Here is an 8,403-nt window from a genome sequence, read left to right on the forward strand (position 1 = left end):
ATGCAACAAATCTAGTGATATTTATGTCAAAATTACATATCTGACATATGAGATACTAAACATTTCAACATTTTCTTGTTAAATTATTATTGTATTATTTCAGTGAACAATATAAGATATTTTTGCATAAGATAAAATAATTTTATTGTAAGTTTATGGTTTTTCCCATCACAAGTTTGTTATATCTTTATTTTCCACATCACAGGCAGTCTGTATACAAAGCATATAGAAGGAAAACGTCTAAGATATATGTTAACTTATAAAAACATTAACAAACAACGCGTATTGTATTTAATTCCATATTGTAAACTGAAACTTTGTATCTATGTACTATGTGATGTCTCGATATTAAGACGTTTCAATTTGGATACATAATAAATTTAGTTTTTGAAACAATAAAAATACCAAATGAAAATATAATATTTTACGTTATATATACATTAGAACATATAGATATTATACATATAGTACTCATTTTAATTATTTGTTAATCATTTGTTTTATCACTGGATTTGTACATTAATCTATTTATACATATATTTTTCTCTGTAAATCCATGTTTTTCACTTGTCCAAGAAAATTAATGAATCTATAATTAATAACAACCTATATTTATTACCATAGTAAATCTGACAACATTCACGTTTTTCAACGTTGTCCAATTAGAATACATAAATTTAATCTAATAGTATTAATGACACATGATTAAAAGTTACCGAGAAAGTTAAATCACACTTTACACATGTATCATTTAAATCAGAATAATATTCATTAGATTACATGTTAAAAATATCGACTACATATCTAGTATACCAGCATAGATATCAATTTTACTTATTTGATAGAATCATTATTTTTAATTGCTATTGCTGTTATTCAAAGATCAAAAATTCTGAGCGAATAACTATATGCTGAATTGCATAGTTTTATTTTTCTAAATGGTTTTCATAATGATCGGGAAAGTATGTCGAATCACTATTTTTCATCGCCATCATATTCTTTGTTTATTTAATTGCACTTCTGTTTTGAAAATAAAAATTCTGAGAATACTATATGCTGAATTGCTAGTTTTATTTTCTAAAGTTTCATAAATCAAAGTATTGAATCACTTTTTTTCTGCATGAATATTTTTTATTATAATATGCATTCGTTCGATAAATGTTTAAAAATTTCTGACGATTACATCTTATTCGGGATTCTAATAGATATATTAACTACGTGGTTTAAAATTGATAGAATATTTATCACAAAGTATTTTTATGCGAGAAAAAATGTTAAAAGTGAATTCTTGTCTTAAATGTACGTTAAAGTAGAAACAGAGTAAACAAAAACAAAGAAAATCTTTTTCTGATAACCATAGGATTCACGTTGTATTAAATACGTTTAGTAAAAACATCTAACGCACTGTACATTCAATATTATGCTTACAAATACGGTCATTTCCGCCGTCTTCACAAGTATGTTTTAATCATCATTTTCATTGAAAACCTTTACATACACATATTGCTATTGACTACCATGTTTCCACACATGCACAATTTATCGATCGGCATATTTTATCTTCCTTTTTATCTGTTATACTTTAAATGACGCAATGACGATGAAATGTTATAAAAGTTTCCAACCCTAATTGTTGTGTACATAAGAAAAAGTAAATTCGCCTTCTTGAAATATTCTTCTTTGAATAATATGTACAATGGAGTTCTTGTATATAATGTAAGAAAATAACACCACGCTCGGTCGATCCTGATTGAAGACAATCATCAATGATCGCCTTTGGGGGGATAAGTTCTTCGTTCACGTGTGTGGATCATAAAAAGTCTTTATATATCTTAAGAAATACCCATGGTGGGACTCTCAGCATCCGTTTGGCATGTATTGAATACAATAAATAAATAACGAACTGTTTGATGAATCGAGTGACTCATCATTTCCATGAGGTTAACTGACGAAACAGCTCAGGCTCCTTCACTGTAATCGCGGTCACCTACATTAATACGATCGGGTGCCGCGGTTACACTGAAGCCAAGAATTCTGTTATCCACTTTGAATATCTATCCCTTCTTTGGTTTCTTGGATTTTCCCTGAATAAGAAAAGAGATACTTAATATGTAACGTTGTGCACACATCTGCCACAGACTACGTTTACATGGCCAAATTTACGTCGAAGTTACAAGATTGATGTTATAACAACTAACGTTAAATGCCGTGTAAACAGTACTTTACGCAGGAGTTATTATACCGGTGTAATAACTCTAGCGTAAAACATTGTTCATATGGCATTTAACGTTACTTGTTATAACATTAATGTTATAACTTCGGCGTAAATCTGGCCGTGTAAACGTAGTCACTGTGTGACATTATGATTCTATTCTTACTTAATATTTAAAAAATATTAATATTAATATCTAATTTACTTTCTACTTTGCGAATGTACCTTTACTTCCTGAAATTGTGCAGGTGCATTTGGATTAACTGCCAGCGCTGGCTTACACAGATCATCCGCTTGTGCCTGAGAACGTTACGCTGATCGCCACTTGTTTCGTTTCTCCAGGAATTGCTTATTAAATTCCGTGCTCTGCTTAGTGTCACCAAGATACAGGCGAACGTAATTTTTAACCTCATACGCCGATTCAACGTCCCGCACAAATCCAAGAAATGTAGGGACTGTGAATGCATATGTACGTGTACAAAAATTCAAAGATACATAAGAGAATTGTAGTTGTAGCACAAGACTTACTATCCACAGACGCCTGTATGCTACTCAACGCTTTATTGCACCATTGTGTAAACTCGTCGGTCCTTGACTGTCATCGAAGATTATAAACATAGGCTAGGGTCAAAAAATCCCTAGAATTTTGGCTTCACGTCTGGTTGATGACATGAAACTTTATTTTGAGATGCAATTATTATTTCCCAAACTCTAAAAGTGGTTTCCTAAACTTTCCCAAACGATTCCCAAATTATTGAAATGGAAAACAATGAGAAATATCAAAGATTATAAACGTTTTTCCATTATATAGCCTATAGTCAAAAAGTCCCTAGATTCTGACTGCAGGTCTGGTTGATGACTTTAAACTGGATTTTGAGGGGAAATCATTATTTCCCAAACTCTGAAAACATTATAGGCGTATTTCCCAAATGATTTGGCGTTGAAATAAGCGAAAAAGAAAATTATTTGGAATGATGTCTGCTAACTATACGCTCAACTAATTTTCATTAATTATTAAAAAACTATTATTTCCCAAACTCTAAAAGTGGTTTCCTAAACTTTCCCAAACGATTCCCAAACGATCGCAATAAAAAAAAGATTTATCATATTTGTCTGCTAACTATACGGCGGTCCATATCTATTATGGATAACGTATCGATATTTAAGGGGATGCTGGAGTGGCTAGGGACATTTTATATTAACCGATATTTTATATTACGAATATCTTTGAATTTGCTTTACAAAATTGCAAAATTCTTCCACACGATTAAAGTACGCAGAAAAATGACGAGGGCGACACTCAACTTTATAGGAAAAACGAAAAAAAGTAAAAATAGCATTTTGTCTTGGCATGTAGAGCTGTCACCTGACAACAATATTGACTGAATACAAGAAAATCTACAAATATATATGCCAAATAAGACTGTCGCCCTCTAGGGACAACATTTAAGACAAATATTATGTAATTAGAACTAAGATTAAAAGCCTAGAAAAAAAGATATTAGTAATATAAATTTTATAACCTCAAATACAGATGGAGATGATAAAAAAGAGCAGTAATTCGTATAAAAGTAGGTGCCGGATCTTACGAGAGATGGTGCCACAATCTGTTAGCACGGCAGCATTATCTTCGTCTGTTCATGGTGTGAAAGTATTAGACATACATGTCGCCACACATATGTGTCTACTTTCACTTGATCGCATGCTCGCTCGATTGCTCGTTTTGGCTTCTTCGCGCCTCGCCAGGGTCGGATTATGATTTTTAGGGACCCGAATTATGAATTATTGCAATTCATAAATCAATACCCGGTAAAAAATTTTTTTACATATCATCATATAAAACTGTACGTAATTATATAGAAACATATAAAATTATGTATTAAATATATCCATACATACTTCCTTTCTCTTGTATAATTTCTCATATATGTAGAACAAATAATAAGAAAAATAATTGAAAAATAAGTAGAAAAGTAATTTGCGCATTGTCTTTTTGTAAAATTGTGATTTTGTATAATTGTGAGATAATATTTTATACATCATCATATATAATCGTATATAACATATTTCTATATATAGAAACATGTTATATACGATTATATATGATGATGTATAAAATATTATCTCACAATTATACAAAATCACAATTTTACAAAAAGACAATGCGCAAATTACTTTTCTACTTATTTTTCAATTATTTTTCTTATTACTTGTTCTACATATATGTGATCAGAAATTATACAAGAGAAAGGAAGTATGTATGGACATATATGGACATATTTGATACATAATTACGTATAGTTTTATATGATGATCTATAAAAAATTTTTTACCGGGATTGTTCTTCCAAATCTTGAAAGTAAACCTCTACAAGAGTTTTGGTGCTTACTTGCATTTCATCGCTCGCTCTTTCTGTCTCTCATTCACTCACGCAGTCATTCAGTCTCTTTCTAATCAGTCGATCGTTGTTTCATACTTTTGGAATATTTCATTTCACGTTCTCGCTTCTCTCCTTCACTATATTTATGATTACCCGTTATGATATTCTTTCTTTCATACTGCTTGTATTCTTTACATTCTTTGCATTTTTGCAAACATAGAAATAAATGTATATTGTATATATAAAATTTTTATGCATTGATTGCTCGCAGATAATGTCCATTCATGCCTATTTATTTTATTTCTTTGCCGTATAACTTACGTATGAATGTATTAAATAAATGTATATAATATGAATATATTATATGTATATATACATATACACATTTTTATTTTATAGTAGATATGAAGTATTAAAAATATAAGTTATAGTTTTCTTTTATTTTAATAAATATAACTATAATATAATAATATAATAATATAATAACATAATATAATATGTATTCTTTACATGTACTAAATGTTCTTAACATGTACTACATAAACATAATTTAAATATATGTATATGATTATATGAATATATGTATGTTTGTTTACAACTAATTGTTAAAAAATTATGTTTATTGTATACATGTAAAGAATACATGTTATATTATATTATTATTTTATGTTACATTATCATAGGCATATTTATTAATATAAAATAACTTATACGTATAGAATGTTGCGTCCGGGGCATCTTCGGAGCGCGCAGCTGATTGCGATCAGCTCGTAACACCGGGTGGTTCCAAAACACAGAGCCACCCCGGACACAACAATAATACTTCATGTATATTATAAAATAAAATATATACATATACATATGTGTGTGTGTGTGTGTGTGTATGATATAGATTTTATAATATTCATTACATTTATTTTATGGATTCATACATAACTTATACGGCAAAGAAATAAAATAAATAGAAGTGATTGGGCATTATATCTGTGAATAATCAATGCATAAAAATTATATATATATATAATATACAGTTCTTCTTACGTTTGCGAAAATGTAAACGACGTAAAAAGTAAAAGGGACATGAAAGAATATTCGGATAATCAGTGTGAAAACAGAGAAGCGCAAACATGATGAAACCAAACATGTCAAAGGCATTAAACAACGATATAGTAAACGACTGATTAGAAAGAAACTGAATGACTGCGTGAGGGAGGGAGGGAGGGAGGGAGGGAGGGAGGGGGAGGGAGAGAGAGAGAGAGAGAGAGAGAGACGAGCGAAGGAACCAGAACAAGCAATCGAATATGAGGTAACTTTTCAATATTGTACGTTTTTGATCATTTTTTTCTAAGCAATCTAATGCAGGTAAAAGGATGTCTGGGAATTTATTGGGAAATTGTGCACATGTAATAAAAAATTAAATACATCAATATATTTTTTATGATATTTATTATATAGAATGGAATGGAGAAGGCATATTTTTAAAGACAATTTTTAATATCTGTATGGATATGGGTACGGTGCATACGGTGTGGGCGGCGGCGGTGCGTACGGTGCATACGGTGTGGGCGGCGGCGGCGCGTACGGTGAATACGGTGTGAGAGGCGGCGGTGGTGGGGGTAGTGTATACCCCATTTTCCTCCTCTCCACTTGCAGCGCCCGACGAATGATATTTTTCACTTGCTGAAAAAATACATTTTTTAACTGTAAACAAATTATATTAATCGACCAACTCGCTGTATGTAATTTTTATTCAAATGTGAATTTATTAATAAACACAACGTTTCGATCGTGATTCCGAAACTTTTCAAGCGCTAGTTCAGTCAGAAATATGAAATTGTTGTATGTCAGATTGTACAAACCATGAAGTACTCAAATTAAATTAAAAATGTATAAAAACATAAAAAGTAGTCAATTATAATTGAAATGTATGTTAACTGTAAGACTTGTCAAAAGAATGGAAAGAAAACGTGTAAACAAAAAAAGTACTTATTTTGTTTCCACGTTTCCTTTCTTTTCATTCGTTTTCATTCTTTTGACAAGTCTGACGGTTAACATACATTTTATTTATAATTAACTACTTTTTATGTTTTTATACATTTTAAATTTAATTTGACTACTCCATGGTTTGTACAATCTGACATACAACAATTTCATATTTCTGACTTGACTAGCGCTTGAAAAGGATCGGAATCACGATCGAAACGTTGTGTTTATTTGAATAAAAATAACATATAGCCAGTTGGTCGATTAATATAATTTGTTTACAGTTAATTATTACTGGCGAAAAATTGCGTGCATGCGTATGTGTGCGCGCGCGTGTGCATGCGTGTGATGCGTAACGTAAGCGTATTTGCGTGTAACAGAAAAAAGTAAGGAATGAGTGAACGAAGGAATGAGCGAGTGAGCGAATATGTCAACGAGCAAAGAAGCAAGAGAGAGAGAGAAAGCGAGCGAACGAGCGAACGAGCGAATGAATGAAGAAACATGCGCGCGCGAACGAACAAAACCGAACCTAACCAAATATAATTATAGAAAAAGTACTTACTTTATGCGATACGGGCGCCCCTCTTCCTCTTCCTCTTCCTTTTCCTGCATCCCGTGACGGTGGATGATCCGTTGTTTGTTGCCCCGTCGGCGATGGTGGTTGCGATGATGGTGGCGGTGGTACTATCGCCGTCGTCGTTGTTTGTTGCCCCGTCGGCGGTGGTGGTTGCGACGGTGGTGGCGATGGTACCATCGCCGTCGTCGTTGTTTGTTGCTCCGTCAGCGGTGGTGGTTGCGATGGTGGTGGCGGTGGTATTATCGCCGTCGTCGTTTCCGGATACGTTGTTTCCGGATGCGTTGCGCCTTCGCTTTTTGCTGTAATAACAAAAATATTATAATGTATTAATATATATATATATATATATATATGTATATGTATATGTATATACAGGGTGTCCCAGAATTCGCGGATACGGAATGCACAGTATGATTGTCTGTATCAATAGAAACAAGTTTTTCCTCTGGCAAAATTACATCTGAACACTACTTTTTAAACAATAGCAATTTTAAGCTAAGCAATGAGCTCTCTGGGTTACGCGTGAATCAGGAGCGGCACGCGCACGGTGTTCATGGCGCATAAGAGCGTCTACGCTATTTTACTATTTCACGAAAGATTTTGTAAGAACAATGTATGAAATCTAAATATCGCTATTTTGATTATAACTTACGTAATAAGAGAACATTTTTTAATCAATATCATTGAAGTAAAGACTGAAAGTAAAATAAATAAATTAGATAACATTTTAGTGAATAATTTTGTGAATAATTGTTCTAACGTTTTAAAAATGTTTGTGGCCCTGAAAAGGGCCGATTACATATTTTAGAGCATATGCTCGAAATGCAGGCCTTCCATTTGTATACACATATTTGCTCTGCGGATAAGATTTTGTTGATAAGATATTAATTTATTTATTTTACTTTCAGTCTTTACTTCAATGATATTGATTAAAAAATGTTCTCTTATTACGTAAGTTATAATCAAAATAGCGATATTTAGATTTCATACATTGTTCTTACAAAATCTTTCGTGAAATAGTAAAATAGCGTAGACGCTCTCATGCGCCATGAATACCGTGCGCGTGCCGCTCCTGATTCACGCGTAACCCAGAGCGCTCATTGCTTAGCTTAAAATTGCTATTGTTTAAAAAGTAGTGTTCAGACGTAATTTTGCCAGAGGAAAAACTTGTTTCTATTGGTACAGACAATCATACTGTGCATTCTGTATCCGCGAATTCTGGGACACCCTGTATATCATGGGTGTGTGTGT

General features: G+C 32.3%; 2 long non-coding RNA genes across 2 annotated transcripts; both read right to left on the minus strand.

Annotated features, from left to right (window-relative positions):
• Nucleotides 1-1,444: 1,444 nt before the first annotated feature.
• LOC113562135 lies at nt 1,445-2,857 on the minus strand. Its single transcript, XR_003406680.1, has 3 exons — nt 2,741-2,857; nt 2,438-2,667; nt 1,445-2,084 (listed from the first exon to the last, which is right to left on the minus strand). It is a non-coding gene; the product is annotated as an uncharacterized LOC113562135 (long non-coding RNA).
• Nucleotides 2,858-6,028: 3,171 nt separating this feature from the next.
• On the minus strand, nt 6,029-7,222 carry LOC113562153. The gene is made up of 2 exons (XR_003406688.1): nt 7,138-7,222; nt 6,029-6,272 (listed from the first exon to the last, which is right to left on the minus strand). It is a non-coding gene; the product is annotated as an uncharacterized LOC113562153 (long non-coding RNA).
• Nucleotides 7,223-8,403: the final 1,181 nt, after the last annotated feature.

Source organism: Ooceraea biroi, chromosome 6, assembly GCF_003672135.1.
Source record: "Ooceraea biroi isolate clonal line C1 chromosome 6, Obir_v5.4, whole genome shotgun sequence".
Classification (NCBI taxonomy): Eukaryota; Metazoa; Arthropoda; class Insecta; order Hymenoptera; family Formicidae; genus Ooceraea; species Ooceraea biroi.